The sequence below is a fragment of the Lipotes vexillifer genome, unplaced genomic scaffold (genome assembly GCF_000442215.2).
Source record: "Lipotes vexillifer unplaced genomic scaffold, Lipotes_vexillifer_v1.1 scaffold835, whole genome shotgun sequence".
NCBI lineage: Eukaryota > Metazoa > Chordata > Mammalia > Artiodactyla > Lipotidae > Lipotes > Lipotes vexillifer.
The window spans coordinates 1-19,316 of NW_006774135.1; the positions used below are offsets into that span (position 1 = coordinate 1).

The window sequence follows — 19,316 nt, forward strand, 5'->3', positions numbered from 1 at the left end:
CGGTTGCATTTCTATACACTCACAACAAAATGTCAGAATGAGAAATTAAGAAAACAACCCCATAGACAATGACATTAACAAAGATAAAATACCTAGGAATACATCTAACCAAGGAGGTAAAAGACCTATACTCAGAAAACTGGAAGACATTGATGAAAGAAACTGAAGATGACACAAATGGAAAGACATAACCATGCTCATGGATTAGAAGAATTCGTATTGTTAAAATGATTCCACACCCCAAGGCTATCTAGAGATTCAATGCCATTTCTAGAAAAATACCAATGGAATTTTTAGGAGAACTAGAACAAAGACATGAAGCCATAAAACTCCTAGAAGAAAACATAGGCAATACACTCTTTGACATCAGTCTTAGCAATACTTTTTGGACCTGTCTCCTCAAGCAAGGGAAACAAAGGCAAAATAAAGCAATGGGACTCCATCCAACTGAAAAGTTTTTCAATGGCAAAGGAACCCATCCACAAAACAAAAAAGGCAGCCTACTAAATGCGAGAAATATTTACAAACAATATATCTGGTAAGTGGTTCATACACAAAATAGACCAAGAACTCACTCACACAAGTTAGCCTCCAAAAAAACAAAAACCCCCCAAAAAATTGGCAGAAGACCAAACATGTTTCCAAAGAACATATACAGTTGACCAAAAGACACATGAAAAGATGGTCAGCATCACTCATCATCAGGGAGATGCACATCCAAACCACAGTGAGGTTATCAGCTCACACCTCAAAGAATGGCTACCATCTAAAAGACAACAAATAACAAGTATTGCTCAGGATGTGGAGAAAAGGGAACCCTCATGCACTTTTGTTGGGAATGTTCATTGATACAACCACTATGGAAAACAGTATGGAGGTTCCTCAAGTAATTAAAAATAGACCTACCATATGATGCAGGAATTACACTTGGGGGTATCTTTCTGAAGGAAACCAAAACACAAATTCAGAAAGATATGTGCACCCTTATGTTCATGGCAGCTTTATTGGCAATAGTCAAGATGTGGAAGCCACCAAAGTGTCTATCAATAGACAATTGGATAAAGAAGTTTTCATATATATGTATGAAAACTGGACAGACAGACAGACACACACACACACACACACACACACACACACACACACACACCAGCCATAAAAAAGAACGAAATCATATGACAACATGAATACACACACACACACACACACACACACACACACACTGGAATATTACTCAGCCATAAAAAAGAACGAAATCATATGACAACATGAATGGACCTAGAGGGCATTATGCTAAGTGAGATGTAGCAGACAGAGAAAGACAATTACCTTACGATATCACTTATATGTAGAATCTACAAAACAAAACAAATGAACAAACACAACAAAACAGAAATGGACTCATAGATGTCAAGAATACACTGGTGGCTGCCAGATGGGAGGGTGTGGAGGGATGAGTGCAATAGTTGAGAAAGACTGAAAAGTTCCAAATTCCAGTTATAAAACAAATGTCCTGGGGTGTGGTTTACAGCATAGGGAATAGAGTCCATAATACTGTGATAACATTGTATGGTGACAAATTGTAACTAGACTTATCTTGGTGATCATTTTGTAGAGTATAAAAATATCAAGTCACTATGTTGTGTTCCAGAAAACTAATATATAATATTGCCTGTCAAGTACATACCAATTTTAAAAAAGAAGAAAAAACACTATCTTAAAAAAAGGAGGGGGAACTTCCCTGGTGGCGCAGTGGATAAGACTCTGCACTCCCAATGCAGGGGGCTGGGGTTTGATCCCTGGTCAGGGAACTAGAACCCACATGCATACCACAACTACGAGTTCACATGCCACAACTAAGAAGCCCACATGCTGCAACTAAGTAGCCCACATGCTACAACTAAGGAGCCCACGTGCTGCAACTAAGGAGCCCACCTACTGCAACTAAGACCCGATGCAACCAAATATATAAGTAAATATTTTTTTAAAAAAAAGAGGGACTTCCCTGGTGATCCAGTGGTTAAGACTCTGTGCTCCCAATGCAGGGGGCCTGGGTTCGATCCCTGGTCAGGGAACTAGAGCCCACGTGCAGTAACTAAAAGATCCCGCGTGCTGCAACAAACACCCGGTGCAGCCAAATAAATGAATAAATTTTTTTTTTAAGTGTTGGGGAATTCCCTGATGGTCCAGTGGTTAGGACTCTGTGCTTTCACTGCTGAGGGCGCAGGTTCAATCCCTGGTCAGGGAATTAATATCCGGCAAGCTGCACGCTGCAGCCAAAAAACAATTTTTTTAAATTAAAAATGTGTAAAAAAGAGTGTGGTGAGATAAAGAGCAGGTGTCAGATGAAACTTTGAAAGGATGCTGATTGAAAAGCCAAGTATCTACTGAAGTTTGACTCTCAAGTGGCCCAGACAAATTGAGGACTTGGAAAGGCGGAGTCATGTGATGCTACTGGAATGTTCATTTGTTTCTTTGTTTAAATGGGGTTTATTATTTTTTTAAAGAAGTTTTGAATTCACAGCAAAATTGGGCAGAGTACAGAGAGGTGCTCCGTGCCCGCTGCTCTGCTGTTACTGCTCTCTCCATCCACCCCCTCCCCCCCCACTCACACAGGTGCTTAGAGTTTCCCTCTCCCCAACTATCCTATCAACATTCTGTGTGTTGGTCACTATCGCTGAATCTACATGGACACATCATGGTCATCAGAGTCCAGAGTTTACATTAGGGTTCACTCCTGGTGTTGTACATTCTATGGGTTTTGACAAATGTATCTCGCCATGAATGTATCACAGTGAATAGTTTCACTGCCTTCAAAGTCCTCTGTGCTTGAGCTATTTATCATACCCCACCACAAACCCCTAGCAACCCACCCTTTCTGTGGTTTGCCTTTTCCCAAATGTCATAGGTAGTTGGTACCCTACGATATGGCACCTTTCCAGATTGGCTTCTTTCAGTGAGTGACATGCAGTTAAGGTTCCCCACCTGTCACCCCGTGGCTCCCTCTCTCTCTCATTTTTCTTTTCAGTGCCGAAGAACATTCTGCTGCATGGATGGAGCCCCGTCTATCTGTCCATTCACCTCCCGAAGGACATCTTGGTTGCTTCCAAGTTCTGGCAGTTATGAATAAAGCTGCCGTAAACGTCCAGAAGCAAGTTTCTGTGTAGATGGAAGCATTCGACTCATTTAGGTCCACCAGTACCAAGGAGTTTGAGGGCTGGATCGTATAGTAAGAATGTGTTTCATTTTGAAAGCCACAGCCCATGTCCACAGAGTTTCTGAAGATGGTCGCTGAGAGCATGTCAGCATGCTGAGGAATCAAGGCAAGGAAGGAGGTAGAATTCAAAGATGCCGGCAGGGAAGATGTGGCCGAGACAGAACCAGACCTCCACCCTCTTAGAGTTGACGGCTGGTCCTGAGAATTAAATGGACGTGAAACAGACTCACAGGACGGAACCATACACGTTTATTTCCCACAAGTTTTACCTGACCAGGGCGCCCTCCTAAGGAAATGAAGAAAGACCCAGAGAAGTGGCAGAAATTCTTTTCTGTTGGGTTGAACAAAGAGAGGCGATTGTGGAAAAGGAACTACACCATGTGGGGAGGCTAAGGAGGTTGAGAATTAGGTTGAACAAGGTCTGTTCGTACAGAATTCTCTCACTCTCCACTGTCTGCCCTTGACGATCGCAATGTCACTCTCGTTCCAGCAGCGGGAAGGCGTCTTCCTGGCGGTGGGGCGGGGGGACATGTTATCTGCTGCTTCCAGGAAGGAAGAGAAGGCTCAGAACGCCCTTCTGCACCTGCTGCCTTGGTGGCGGGGGGTGGGGGGGAGTTGTTTTTGCTTTGTTTTTTGAAGTGTCCGTAGCTCAAGACAATATTCTGGTTTCCTTTACATCTAAGTCCTTTACCTGGGGTCTGGCTTCTGACAAGAGGAGGGACACATGTTTCTGACATGACGGGCTGGGCAGGCAGAGGAGGATAAGATGGGTGCGGGCCTGTGCCTGTTCTCACGTGTTGGGAAGATGACTCTGCTCTTGCCAGGTGGGATCTAACTCCTCCATGAACGATCAGCAAGATATCAGCTGCAAAGAGGAAGAGTAAAGGTCAGAAAAATATGGGGAATATCGCTGATAGATGCTGGGGTCTCCTGAGCAATGATTTTATCGGAGGCACATGCACATCTCTGGTCTCTGAACCACCATGTTTAAGGCTGATTTGGTGTGTAGGTCATTTTCAATATACGGTGGTACCATCAGGCCACTTCGGGGTACTGTCTCCGGCTCACCTGAGTGGTGCCATCGTGCCCACATAAGATGGGGCTCACCCGGGGTTGGCATGGTGCCAGGGAAAGGGAGACAACGGTATGTCATTGAGCTTAAGGTATTTCTAAGAGAGTGGCTCTCTGGAGAGGTTGAGGTAGAAGGAGGCCAGCTGCATGTCTGTCTGCTTGTTTGTTGGATATTGCGGGGGAGGGGGGTGTGCTGTTTATGTTCTGGATGAGGCGAAAGAACTCTTCAGATAGAGGTGTTTGTATAAGGGGTCTGGCAGGATGGGAGGGTGGGGCTCGGTCCCTGTGCCAAGATACCTAGAGAATCTATAGTGGCTCAGACTCAGGCCTTTTCTCATAAACAGGCAGGGAGAGGAGTTGGCTTTGTCATCACAAAGCTAACTCGCACCACAGTAGTCACAGCAGAAGGTTCCCAGAATGAATTGATTTGCAGGAGCCAACACACACACAAACTGGAAAAGCATTCCTCATAACCAAGGCCGGAGAATACCTGTGGGCCAAAAACCTCTTGAAAATCAGTGTTCTAAAAAGAGAGCAAACACATGCAATTCCAGTGAGAGGCCGTGCTTATGGCCAGTGTATGTGAGAGATGCTCAGCCTCTCAGATGAGGACACATGCAAACATAAACACTATGGAGACAGTTTTGGTCACCATCACACTGGCAGGTTTCTAGTCTGGTGACCACCAGCCCAGGGGACAGAGTGAGGAGGAAGAGGCCCCAGCAGATCCCCTAGAGGGAAGAGTGACCAGACACCCCTCTCTGGGCGAACAGTGTGCAGGACCCATCAAAGTCCCACAGGTGCGACCCTTTACTAGCAGTGCTGACTCTTAGAGTCGATCCCACTACAACCCCTGCACCATTTTCAAAGATGTCGTTTCAAGGATACTCATCACAGCACTGGCTGAAGCAGAAGTTGATTGGAAACAACGCTAATGTTCATGGAGAGCGGGTGGGATCCATCAGTCCTGGTCCACATGGATGAATGGATGCTGTGCAGCTGGGAGAGTGGTTGCACAGTCTCTACCTGATGACAGGGGAGACTTCAGGGTTTATATGTGGGATGCATGTAAACCAACCGTCTGCACCCATCTGTAAGACTGCGTATACGTGAAATCAAATAGATGTAAATGAATCTGCTTGTGTGTGAGAGAGAGAGAGACAGAGCTAGAGACAGAAGGAGAGAGACAGAGCCTGAGAGAGATGCACCAAGCCATTCATGACAGTCACCTCTGGGCGTGGGATTTGCAAAGCTCTTCTCTTCTCCCTTAGGTGATATTTCAATTTTTATAATGTGTGTATTACTTTAATAATTCTACAAAGATTAAAATCATATGTCAGGTGTGATCCATTTGTATTCATCTATGGAGTAACTAAAGTACATTATTTCTTTTTTATTTTTAAAAGATTTATTACAAGGACAATAAATACTTATGACATAATGAATTCTAAAGGAATTAAGAATTAAGTAAATAACAAAGGCTTTTGGTGACTCAGTTCCAGGCCAGCTAGGTGGCAGTACATGGCAGGGTTGGGGCAAGTTTTTCCAGGAGGTTGTGTATGTTCTGAATCAGCATCCAGTAGAAGTGAGAAAAACGGTGGATAAGACTTGTACACTGATCTGATGACATTGAAAAAACGCAAAAAGACTTGTACACTGAAAACAGCAATAGCTTGTTAAAGAAATTAAGAAAAAATTCTAAATTTCTGGAAAATAACCCCATAGTCATGGGTCAGAAGGCTTAATTCTGTTAAGGTGGAACTACTCCATGAACAGATCTAAAGAGTCAAAAAACCGCTACCTAAATCCCAGGTTGTGTTTTGCAGAAATTGACAACCAATCTAAACTTCAGGTGAAAAACGCAAGGGGCTCAAAATAGATCAAGGAATCTTGAAAAAGAAGAAAAAGTTGGAGGTATGGAGAGTCAGGCGGAACCCCACAATTGGTATAAAGACAACTGACCCTGAATATACTTGAGATTCAACAGATACAGAAAAAAAGCCTTCTGGGAGTTCCCCTTATCTGAATAAAAGCAGAAACTTTTGAGAAATGACCACGGCCATAAATTCCTTCTTCAGGGTGGCTTCTTTCCCAGGAGAGAGACCAAAATAAACCTACCATAAATCCCTCCCGTGAGGTGTTTTATGACCCTGAAGAAGACGCAGAGAACACTCACCATCGACAGACAAACGTGACCACAAACTTTCTTATAACCCGTTGTTTTCCAAAGAACTCGTTAGTCTCTCCTGAAGAAACCCATCTGTTCTTCCCATAGAAGCCAATTCTCCCCTCTCCCTTTCTGCTATTAAGTTAGGTTTATAAGCTTTTAACTTTCACCATTTAACATGTCAGTTACTTTTTTGGTTGGCTCTTGGCTGTACAAATAACCCTTTCCTCTTGTTCATCTACTCTTTATTTCTTTGGGCTGTCTTTGGGAGTGACTCTGGATCATGGGGACTGCTCTTTTTTCACCCTCTTTAGTGACACCTTGTCCATGGTTAAGGTATGAAAAGGCTTATTGGGGACTTCCCTGGTGGTCCAGTGGGTAAGGCTCTGTGCTCCCAATACAGGGGGCCTGGGTTTGATCCCTGGTTGGGGAACTAGATCCTGCGTGCCGCAACTAAGAGTCCGCGTGCCGAAACTAAGACCTGGAGCAGCCAAAATTAATTAATTAATTAATTTTTTTAAGGCTTATTGGGGCTTCCCTGGTGGAGCAGTGGTTGAGAGTCCGCCTGCTGATGCAGGGGACATGGGTTCGTGCCCCAGTCCGGGAAGATCCCACATGCCGTGGAGAGGCTGGGCCCGTGAGCCATGGCCATTGAGCCTGCGCGTCCGGAGCCTGTGCTCCGCAACGGGAGAGGCCCGCGTACCACCAAAAATAAAAAAAAATTTTTAAAAAAATGTTGGGTTTGGAATAGGTATACCCTTGGAGACCCCCTGCAAGGAAGAAACAGGTTCAATACTGCCAGGATAATTTACCGGTTATCCTGGCCAAACACCTGATAAAACAATATTTGCAAGGATTTTTTTTTTTTTAGGTTTTCACCTTAAAACAAAGATCCTATTGAAACCTCTCAGATGATCAAATTAAAAGAAAGACAAAGGAGTATCATGGAGAGCCTAAGAACACTTCCTTAACAAAACAAAGAACAGAAATCAGATTTAGAGCAAAAGTTAAAGAGAATTCCCTGGCTGTCCAGTGGTTAAGACTTGGTGCTTTCACTGCCGTGGGCCTGGATTCAATCTCTGGTTGGGGAACTAAGATCCTGCAAGCCACGTGGTGTGGGGAAAAAAAACAAAACTTAAAATCCTTGTACACCATCAATCATCCCACCCATATATACACTGTGCTCATGCCATCCTCCAGATGGGCAGGTCAACCTCTTGAAGTTATCATTGAGTAGGATATGCAATTCTTCAAAGAATTAAAAACAACGATCTGGGACTTCCCTGGTGGCACAGTGGTTAAGAATCTGCCTGCCAATGCAGGGGACATGAGTTCGAGCCCTGGTCCGGGAAGATCCCACATGCCGCGGAGCAGCGAAGCCCGTGTGCCACAACTACGGAGCCTGCACTCTAGAGCCCACGAGCCACAACTACTGGAGCCCACGCGCTGCAACTACTGAAGCCCGCGTGCCTAGAACCCGTGCTCCATAACAAGAGAAGCCACCACAATGAGAAGCCTGCACACCACAACGAAGAGTAGCCCCCGCTCGCCACAACTAGAGAAAGCCCGCGCACAGCAACAAAGACCCAACGCAGCCACAAATAAAATAAATAAATTTATTTAAAAAAAATAAAAACCACCCTCCGTGCTTTACTGATCTCACCTATTCAGAAACAGAAATGCAGCTCTAGGAGGAATTCAAAGCCCACCCAACCTTCTTACGGATATCAAAGTCTCCACTTTCTTCCTTATGTCTGGGCGTTGGGAAGAGAACCGTCCTACACTCTAGAAAGAAGAAACACTTAAATAGTAACTGCCCTTCACCTCTGATAACAGGATACTGGCCCCAGAAGTTCTTCTTTAAGATGCTTCCATCCTTCCTCAGAACCTTCTGCCAGCAAGAGCTGTGTCCTCCTGGTCCTGAGAACTGAGTCTTTAAATGTGAACATCCAAGGAAATAACTCTAACCTGAGGGTGCCTTGCCTTTAATTGTGCTCCTTGCCTCCTGTCATAAAACATGAGACATTTCTTTCTTCACCTGATAAGTGCAATTACAATCTCCTCCCTGCCACACCCCCAAAAGAGTCACAGTGCTTTCTTCCTTTGCATGCTCAGCCACTGAAAGTAGCTTAGACCACCAAAATCACTGCCTGAGACTGGAAAGGAAAATGCAAACTGTAGACAAACTGGATATTTTATCCACTCAGATTGGCTTTAAAAAACACCAAGATGCACACATGGTCTTTCCAAAAATTCCTCTGTCCAGAGTTTAGACCACAGCCTCCATAAGATTACATATAAGGGCAAATCTGAATCTTAAAAATCGTCTCCACAAATATTAGTCAAAACCTTTAGCTCTCACTAAGCAAGTAATCTTTCTTTTTCCACCTGCCAGAAACACAATTCAGAGTCTACTATTTTATATAAACAGATAATATTTTATTACTCAGTTTTACTGACTCATGGCTAAAATTTTGTAAAGACAGATATATCTATTTGCGTCTGTCTGTATGATTATGCATGTCTTTTTTTTACGGGGGGGGGGGGGCCTCAATCAAGAACCTAGGAGGGTAGAGGGAAAATTGTTTTTTCTCCCATACGCATACAGTAAAATACTATTCAGGAATAGAAAGGAAGAAACAAAAAACAAGGATGAATCTTACATGTGTGCTGCTAAGTGAATGGATTCAGTCTGAGGAGGCCACACACTGTAGGACTCCATTTCTGTGACATTCGTGAACAGGTAAATCAGAGATGGTAAACAGGTTATGGGGTGGGGGGTTGAAATATTCCCTGTGATACCTGAGGGATAGATACCTGCCACTATGCATTAGTCTAAATTCATGGATTTTTACAACCCAACAAGTAAATCAAATATTCAAATTTAGTTATTCAGGATATGGGAGTGTCATAGGGTGGAAGAGAGAATGTGCCAAAGAATCTGATTTAGAAATGTACGAAAGAAAACCCACTGTTGGTGATGGAACAAAAGGTACTTGAGCTAGTTAGCTATGGGAGAGAACGGAATCTGCGCTACAAAGGCAAATTGTGCCATACATAAATACTGGACTCTGTAAGTTCTTTCCCAAGGTGGTAGAGGCTAATAATACTAAAACCACTACATCTGTAATCCGAAATGGAGCAAGCAATGGATTCAATGAAGGACAAATGGCGGAAGCCAGGTTTCTTACCCTTGGAGTGGGATGTTACAGATAAGCAAAGGCCAATGGTTACAATACCCATGTGACAATGGATAGTTTACATTTCCTCAATTTTAAAAACTTTTGTGCATCAAAAGGTGCTATCCAGAAAGTGAAAACACAGCCCACAGAACGGAAAAAAGTATTTGCACAGGATATAGCTAACAAGAGACTTTTCTTCAGAATACACCAAGAACTTATACAAATCATCAACAAAAAGACAGCCCAAATTTTAAAATGGAAAAGGACCTCAACAAGGACCAGACAAAGAATGCAAATGGTGAACAAGCACATAAAAAGATGTGTACCAAGAAAGAAAGAAACCCCCAAGATGGAATTATGTCAGAGGAAAGCAGGAGCCAATGGAAAGGGCTCTGAATCGCCAGAGCAGGAAGGAACTGAGCAGGCAATATACGTACTGCTGGCTTCTAACCAAAAGCTTAAAATAACTATCTGAGTGGGTGTCCACAGCGGTTAAAATAAATAATTACACAGTGGAGGTTTCTTTTCATGAGGAGCGGTGAATAGAAATCTCCTACGTGGAAGGATTCCAAATAGTTGATGTAGATACTCAGCCATTCATTAAGGAGGCGGGGCTGACCCCCCTCTCCTGGAGTGTGCGGGCCGCATAGTAACTTCATCCTAAGGAAGACACACAGTACAGACTTGGGGAAAATCTGACAAACACTACCTGAGCCAGGAAAGCAAAGTTAACATGAACAGTGGTAAGTTGCCTTGATGTATGTTCCCGTGGTACAAAGTAATGAGATAGCACTTTACCCCTGTGATCTGCTTCCTCAAAACCCACGACCCCATTCTAATCACAAGAAAAACACCAGGTAAATCCCCACTCGGGACAGTCTGCACGGAGCCCGGCTAGTCCGCCTAGGCCACTGAGAGAAGGGCAGTGTGAGAAAAGGTCAGAGCCATGAACGTACGAAAGTGACACTATGACGAAATGCCATCTGATACGCTGGGTGAGATCCTAGGACAGAAAAAGGGAGAATGAAGGGAACCTGAATAAAACACGGATTTTAGTTCATAATAAGGATCCATATTTGTTCATTAACTGTGACAATTCCGTAGAAAACTAGAATGAGAGGTGAAATTAAAAGTCAAATACGAACAAGCTATTGCATCACCCTGTAAATCTAGAATAAAAGGGTGATTTCCTAATAACACACAAATAAAATGAACCCTAAAATATGGAAAATACAAGCAGACCAATTAACCATGCTCTGACCCTTTTTCCCAGCGAGCTCTCCTCTCACTGTTCTGGTGTTTCCCTCTCCTGGGACACAGAAGAAACAGACACAGAGAGGATTGGCAGCTCCCCTTAGATCTGACCCCACCCAGTATCTTCATCTCCCCCCGACGCGCCCACCCAGTGAGGACACGATGCCAGAGGGTGTCTCAGGAACCACTGGTCCTGACATCTCAGGACTTTTTTAATTACAAGGGTTTAGACACGCTTACTCAAGTAAAATAAATTAATAGTTTTTAAATGACAGAAATAAATTATTGCTTCCAAGAGACAAGTTGAGAGTGGGGTTGGAGGTATCAGGTCCAAGGGCTCACATTCTCATAGTGTGGCCTGGTCCCTCTCCAACCGTCAGTCCTGCTGAGGGCCTTGGGGGCCCCGTTCACAGGCGCAGTCTCCCTCACTGCATCTGCAGGATGACACACACTCGACGTGCCTTCTACTGGGAAGGGTTTCTCCCTCCCTAAGGCTCCATGCGAACGCATTACTTTGAATGCCTTTGGCCTGGCTTGGGTCACATTCTCATCCTTGAACCAAACACAGCAGGCAGAGGACTGAAACTGCGATTGTCTAGACGAGGATCATACATTGATCTTCCAGGTGGGTGGAACGTGGGGTCAGCCCTCTGAAACTGTTTGGACTGGAAGCAGGTGAGATGCAGTTCCCAAAGGAAAGCTAGGTGCTGCAGGTGGACATGAGGACAGATGCTGGCTCGGTGAAAGCGTGAGATCCCACGTCACCGACAGCCCGCTGCACAGCACAGAATCTGAAGCCCAAGGCCGGAGAGGACTCACATAAGGTCAGGGCTGCGGCCACCCACCCGATGCTCTTGCTGTCCCTCCCGCGACTGCAAGTTCTTCCATTTGCTGAAAAACACGGCTGATGATGGTGGTAAACGAAAGGATCCTGTCTTGGGCACCAGGTACTTGTATTCTCTTCTATCCCATTCAGAAAATAGAAACAGTTCACATTCACATGGAATGGACAATATACATTTACTCTCTCACCTCTGTCAAAATATGGTCCAAAGAGATCTGACCATCATGGCATCCTGCAGAGCACAACACTGATCCATTTCACTGATGAAATTATGTTGATCAGATTAGATGGGTAAGAAGTGAATAGCTTGCTGGAGGTTTTGGTGGACACGTGACTAGAGCAACCTCATTCTTCGATATTTATCCTAGAGAAATTAAAAACTTAGGTTCACTCAAAACCCTGTGCATAAGTGTTCACAGCAGATTTGCTTATAATAGCCAAAAACAGGAAACTCAAATATCCTTCAATGGGTGAATGGATAAACTGTGGTACATCCATACAATAGAACACTGCCTAACAGTAAAAAGAAATAAATTATTGATACACACAGCTACTTGGGTGGATCTCAGGACATTATGAGTGGTTACATGCTGTATAATCCATTAATATTCTCAAAGTGATAAAATTATGGTATTAGAGAACATATCAGTAGTGGCCAGGGGTTAGGGCTGGGGGAAGGGTGTGACTATTAAGGAATAACATGAGATAGTTTCTTTGTGAAGGGGGAACATTTCTGTATCCTGATTGTGGTGATGTTTATTCAAATGCCCCTGATAGGGGCTTCCCTGGTTGCGCAGCGGTTAAGAATCCACCTGCCCATGCAAGGAACACGGGTTCGAGCCCTGGTCTGGGAAGATCCCACATGCCACAGAGCAATTAATCCCGTGCACCACAACTGCTGAGCCTGCACTCTAGAGCCCACGAGCCACACTACTGAAGCCCGTGAGCCACAAGTACTGAAGCCTGCGTGCCTAGAGCCCGTGCTCCGCAACAAGACAAGCCACTGCAATGAGAAGCCCACGCACCGCAACAAAGAGTAGCCCCCACTAGCCACAACTAGAGAAAGCCTGCGTGCAGCAACGAAGATCCAATGCAGCTAAAAATAATAAATAAATAAATAATAAATAATTTTTTTTTAAAGCCTGATAGAACTATACAACAAAGAGTGCATGTAAAAGCTGGCAAAGTCCAAATAAGTTCTGTAACTAAGTTAATAAAATTGTACAAAAATCAGTTTCCTTGATTTACCAGTTTGCTATGTAAGATATTATCATTGGGTAAAGCTGAGTAGAGTACACAGGAAATTTCTGTGCTGTTTTTGCAAGGTCTTTTGAGTGCAAACTTTTCAAAATAAAAAGTTATAATGAAAATTGAAATTCACTAGATCCACCTCACAGTCGTGGATCGGGGATTTCACAGGGCACGAACACCAGGAGGCAAGGGTTACTGGAGGCCATCTAGGGCTACCACACTCCCTAACAAGCATCTTGCACGTTTAATGCCGTCTCAGCATCTGCTTCCAGGTAACTCGTCCTGTGATGACCATGGTAGGTCTAGGGGTGGCTTTCTTTGTATTTATCATGCTTGGGGTCCCTCAGCTTCTTGGACTTGTGTATCGACATCTTTCATCAATTTTGGAAAATATTTCTTTCCCTGTTTCCTCTCCTCTCCTTTCTAATTATACCTAAGTTAGACTTTTCGATAATATCCAACAGGTCTTGGATGCCTGGTTAGTTTTATCCATTCCTTTTACTCTTTGTGCTTCAGTTTGGAGCTTCAGTTTGGATAATTTCTATTGACCTGTCTTCAAATTCATGGTTCCTTTTACCACTCTGCCCAGACAGACTGAATTAATTCTTCAATTTCAATACTGTATTTTTCAGATCTCAATTTTCCAGTTGGTTCTTTTTAGTTCCCATTTATTTGCTGAACTACACTATCTTTTCACCCACTTTTATCCATCATTTCCTCTAAGTCCTTTAGCACATTTATGATTCATTATTTTTAAGTCCTTCTCTGCTGATTTCAACACATGAGTCATCTGTGGGTCTCCTTCTTGATTATGGGTCACCTTCTCCTGCTGCTTCATGTCTCAAAATTGATTTTGTATCCCAGACACTCTACAGTAGAGACAGAAAATGTTTCTCCCAGAAAGCGTTCACTATTTCCTCTGTCAGGCAACAAGGGTGAAGGGTGATCTCTTCCAATTAAACAGCATTAGGTCTGGGTTGACTCTCTAGTTTCACTTCACCTCTGGTTCAAAGGTGTTGATGGTGGGGTCAGGCCTCTGCATCCCACGGGACGTTGAGACACTGCAATGCTCAGAATGCCCAGCGCTGCTGTATACGTAACAAGAGCACCATGTGGGAAACTGGTGGGCCGGGAAGATGCACTCTGCCCTCCAGGGCTCCTCCAGATTCCCTTTTACCATGCCAGCCAACACAAACACATCAAAAATTTGCCTAGTTTGTCCTCATACCTGCAAAGTTTCCTTGCCTGTGACATACTGGCTCCTATGTCCCCAGGCCCCAGAATTGTTCCCGGGATAAAAGCAGCAGCCCAGTCTGCTTACACTATAGTTTGTGGAAGGGAACTTACTTAAGAAAATTAACGTAAAGGGCTTAGCACACAGCCTGGCACACAGTAAGCAATTATTCATTTTCACTACTATTGATGCTGTCCCCATGTGAAATTATGAGTTCCTGGAAGAAAGATGTAGCTCTTTATTTCTCTTGAACATTCTGTGGGCCCAACGCATTTCTGACAGTGGGTGAGATGATGTGAACTGACCGTGTGCGTAAATGTTACGTGGGGAAGAGACAAGGAACACTATGATCCTTGTGAGAACATGCTGATGCCCAGGCCTCAGGAGTTCACAGAGAGGAAATTTCACCACCTGCCACACTGGGCCTTCTGGTGCCCACTGTATAGGAAAGGAGAACTGAGGTTCCATGGGTGGGTTTTAGAAGAGCAGTGAAGCACCAGGCCAAGGAAGATAATATGCTTACCTATAGCAGAGACAAATGACTTTTAGGAAAGGGGAGGAAAGCCTCAGCTTACCTGGGACAAGGATGCCAGGAGCACAGCAGCGTCCCTTCTGTGTTCCCTTCGTGGGTCCTGAGGAGGCCACAGGATAAAAGACAGAAGAGTGAGGTGTATCAATACTACCCCAAAACTCTCACATATGAACCTAGAAATCCTCCCACATCAGTTTGTGCGTCCCTGACATTCTCTAAAAAATGATAAATCAAAAATGTACGTAATAAATGTGGAATCTAGAAAAGTGGTATGGATGAACCCATTTGCAGGGCAGGAACAGAGACGCAGACGTAGAGAACGGACATGTGGACGCAGAGGGGGAAGGGGAGGGTGGGAAAAAGTGGGAGATTAGGATTGACATATATACGCCGCCACGTGTAAAACAGATAGCTAGTGGGAACCTGCTGTATGGCACAGGGAGCTCAGCTTGGTGCTCCGTGACGACCTAGATGGATGGGATTGGCGGGGAGGGAGGGAGGGACAAGAGGGAGGGGGTATATGTATACATATAGCTGATTCACTTCGCTGTACGGTAGAAACTAACACAGCATTATAGAGCAATTATACTCCAGTTTTTTTAAATGTATCTAAGACAATAAAGTAATAAATACACTTTTGTCTGCTGGCTGGTCTCTCTAGCAGGAAGTACCCATGTTAAAAGTCAGAACATTACGGTTGAAGCATGATTTTTCAATATTGTAAATTTAAGTTAATCCTAGTAGCAACCAAGAGCGACTGAAAGTTTTTGGAGCTCTTGGTGCAACATGCAATTGTTCGCTCAATGTGGGAATGGTGGAAAGTCAGGTATAAAGCAGTATATGCTAACAGCTGGGAATATGAAATGAATGGTTTCATCAACTATTACCAAAGAAAGTGATAAAATAACAGATTTTTTGTTAAGAGAGATTTAGAAGAAGATAAAATAATCATAGCAGAACTTAAAATAGCCTTCCACGCTGTATTTCTCCATTGGTCTTTCTACTCAAACAGCTGTTTGAACATCTTTTCTGATTCCAAAATTGCAAACAAAGTTTCAAATGCCAGGATGAAATTTACTGCCATCAGAGAACTGTAACAGCTCCATTTTCTATCACATAAGTTATGAAAGGTCTAAATGTCTCACCTTTTCACAGGATAGTCATGGATGCAAGTATTCAGTGCAGAAGAAATTCCCTTTGTTTGTGCAACATTTTTCTCATGAAAAGTTTTGTTTATAAAGCTATTTTGAATACTGTTCAAACGGAGTGAATTAAAACAAAAATCACGTCACTTTACCCCTGTGCCTGTACAAAGGTTGGCAAGGCAAGGGTGGGGCACGTGGAGGCTGGAGGAGTGTAAACTGGTGAAGCATCTTCTGGAGTGCAATCTGTCAGCACTTGGTACTGTGGAACACACGTGTCCCATGACACAGCACTGCAGCCCCAGGCCGTTCCTGAAGAGACAAGGGTGCCCGTTGCAGCTTTACTTGGGAGCTGGAGGCTCCTTCCGGCCCATCACGGGGGCAGGTGAGCTGGGCGGGGCAGGCGCCTACACAGGACAGCTGCACTGTGCAGATGTAACGTCGCACTGAGATTGCACTGAGCGAGAGGTGCAAGGTCTGCAGCCCAGTAACGTGCACAGAGACCAAAAGCACACACACACGAGCAGGGCATGAAGGATATGCACATAATCTAAGACATGTTCTCAACGCTTTCGCTCAGGGGGCTAAGACGCTGCGGAGACATTAGGGTAGGGAATGGAGAAGAAAAAATAAAAACCAGGGAGGAGGGTAGCACGCCCAGATGATTGCCAAAGAAAGTGCAGAAAAGGAGATTTCAGTTTCCAAATCCAGAGTCCTAGCTTCTGAAAAAAATCAGAAGATTTAGCGGCACTGGGCCCGTCGCCACACGGCAACAATGCGAGGGTGCTGCATAGCACGTCTGCTCTGCCATTCACTCTGTGCACCCAGGCCACCTCCCTCACTCCACACCACGAGCCCAGCCCTGCAGACCCCTGGGGCCGCCGACGCTTGAGGACATGAGTTTTGATGCCACAAAGAACAAAAGTGGTCCTATACAGGGTGGGACTTGGAACCAAACAGGTATGGGGACTGAGAGAAAGGGAGAAATTGTAGATAAGATCTGGATTTCTGCCTCAATCAAGTGGGCAGGTGAGCTGCCGCTGAGACACTGGATACTGACACAGGGCAAGTTTCAGATAAGGAGCTTAAGTGCCATTTTGGTTACAATAAGTCTTAGGTGCCCGTTAAGGATCCTCACAGCACTGAGAATTCTGCTCTAAAAAGAGTCAACTAGACAGGGTTGTTTCTGGGGCCAAGAGAGGAGTTTAACTCCCCTCATGCTGAGGAAACTCCATTGTGCACTGATGCAACCTCTGTCCAGCTACGCCCAGGCTGGGCACATCTATACTTGGGTGGAAAACTCACTGCCCAAGTGTCCCATAGTGTTCTGCATTTCCAGGATCAGAGCCTCCTGGGGGCACACAGTACTCCAGGTGCAGAAGGGGCCTGGAGGTTGGAGTGCATGGTGAGGAGTGCGGCACAAGTGCTGAGGAAAAATGCCCAGGAGGAAGCTCCTACTCATGTGAGCCAAGATGGCCCTTCCCAGGGCGCAGAAGCATGACGTTTAGTCAAGGGCACTGGATCCCAAGCAAGTCAAAGGAAGCAGATGCCACCAAGCCTCTGAGGTGGGGTCGTCCTGCCCAATGGGACACTCAACCCCCATTCAAGATCTCCCCGGACCAGGACATCGAGAACTTCTCAGAGCACCACAAAGTTTGCACAAAGAGAAGACATTGCCCCACCCAGAATCCAAGCAGCAACCTGTAGGTGTGATGTAGGGAAGCTCAGAGAACTGGGACCACAAGATCTCTGCCTAAGAGAGGGGTGCCACCTCCAGGAGCACAGTCACAGGGTAAGTGTGTGTCTGACTCCAGTCTGGGACCCACGCAGCCCGAATGCTTGGCACACGTGTGAGTGGAGGGTCTAGTGACGATGGGGCAGATGGGCAGAGAGTCCAAGCTAGTGGTGCGGATTCGGAGATGTGCACAGAGGTTCTCACTGAGGCTGGGTTCCGAGCGAGACCATCCAGAGAGGGTGCCGGGAGAGAAGAGGGTAGAGCACAGGACACAGACATTGGCGGGAAGAGAGAGAAGGGCCTCAGAGGAGTGGCAGCCGGGCAGCCAGAGGCCAAGGGCAGAGGACATTTCAGGAAGGAATTGGCGGTCCCGTGAGCAAAGACAAATCCAAATGACAGGTAGAAAACCACACAACTTATCTCATTAAAAAACTGGGGGCTAACGGGGTTTCCCTGGTGGCGCAGTGGTTAAGAATCCGCCTGCCAACGCAGGAGACACGGGTTTGAGCCCTGGTCCGGGAAGATCCCACATGCCCTGGAGCAACTAGGCCCGTACGCCACAACTACTGAGCCTGCGCTCTAGAGCCCGTGAACCACAACTACTGAAGCCCACGTGCCTAGAGCCCATGCTCCGCAACAAGAGAAGCCACTGCAACGAGAAGCCCGCGCACCGCAATGAAAAGTAGCCCCAGCTCGCGGCAACTAGAGAAAGCCTGAGCACAGCAACGAAGACCCAAAAATAAAATAAATAAATTTTTTAAAAAAATTTGCAAGTATTACATCATTTTTTTAAAGGGGCGGCTAATACTCCTAATATATAAAGAGCTTTTAAAAATCGAAAAGAAAAAAACTTAAAGCCCTTTAAAAAAAAAATAGGCAAAATACACAGTCTGTTCACAGAAAAGACAATGCAAAAAGCCCTTGAACATATAAAAACATGCTTGATTTCACTAATAATAAGAGAAATGCAAATCACATTACACTGACTTATCATGAATTATTTCTCGTCTATCGAGGTGACAAAAGTCCAGAATTCTGACGAAATGCTCCGCTGGAGAAGCTGTGGAAGGATGGGCAAAGAGCGTGTCACCAGCTCCAGCGGCAGAGAGTCTGGGGAACGGGCGGCAGGTGCCGCGTCCGGTGGCAAAGCTGAAAGAAGCAGCCCCTGGAGCAGCCCAGGAAGCCAGCCAAGGGGGTGGTGAGGAAGGTGAGGCATTCCCGCAGAAACAGGAGGACGGGCAGAGGGAACGCGAGGGGCTAAAAGGGAAGCCGCGGGGAAGGGCGCCTGCCACGGGGGGAATTCAGAAATCTGGCCAAAAAATAAGCTGTTCCTTCTGCCCGAGGCAATGATGATCCTTAGCCCCACTCTTGTGTAAACATCTGGATTCCCTGCCATAACATCTGTTGCCACCTACAGCTAGAATGAAGTGTTGTCTCAAAACCTATTGTACATTTAAGAAACATACAGTGGCTCATCTTTTCTTTAGTTCTTCACAGCCATTTCTACCTCATCTGTGAGATCAGAGTAAACCCACCCCAGAATGTGTGTTCTTCGGGTTCTGTTCTATCCTGAATTCTGTTCCACCTGGAATTAAACCAACTCATTTCAAATGGCAAAAAAAAAAAAAAGAGTATGTTATCAATGAGAAGAATTTGATTCCATCTAACAAAGTTATGGGTACATTGCCCT

The 19,316-nt window shown here is 45.0% G+C and overlaps 1 non-coding gene across 1 annotated transcript; it reads left to right on the top strand.

Annotated features, from left to right (window-relative positions):
* Positions 1 to 2,172: 2,172 nt before the first annotated feature.
* On the top strand, positions 2,173 to 2,245 carry TRNAE-UUC (transfer RNA glutamic acid (anticodon UUC)). Its single transcript has one exon. It is a non-coding gene; the product is annotated as a tRNA-Glu (tRNA).
* Positions 2,246 to 19,316: the final 17,071 nt, after the last annotated feature.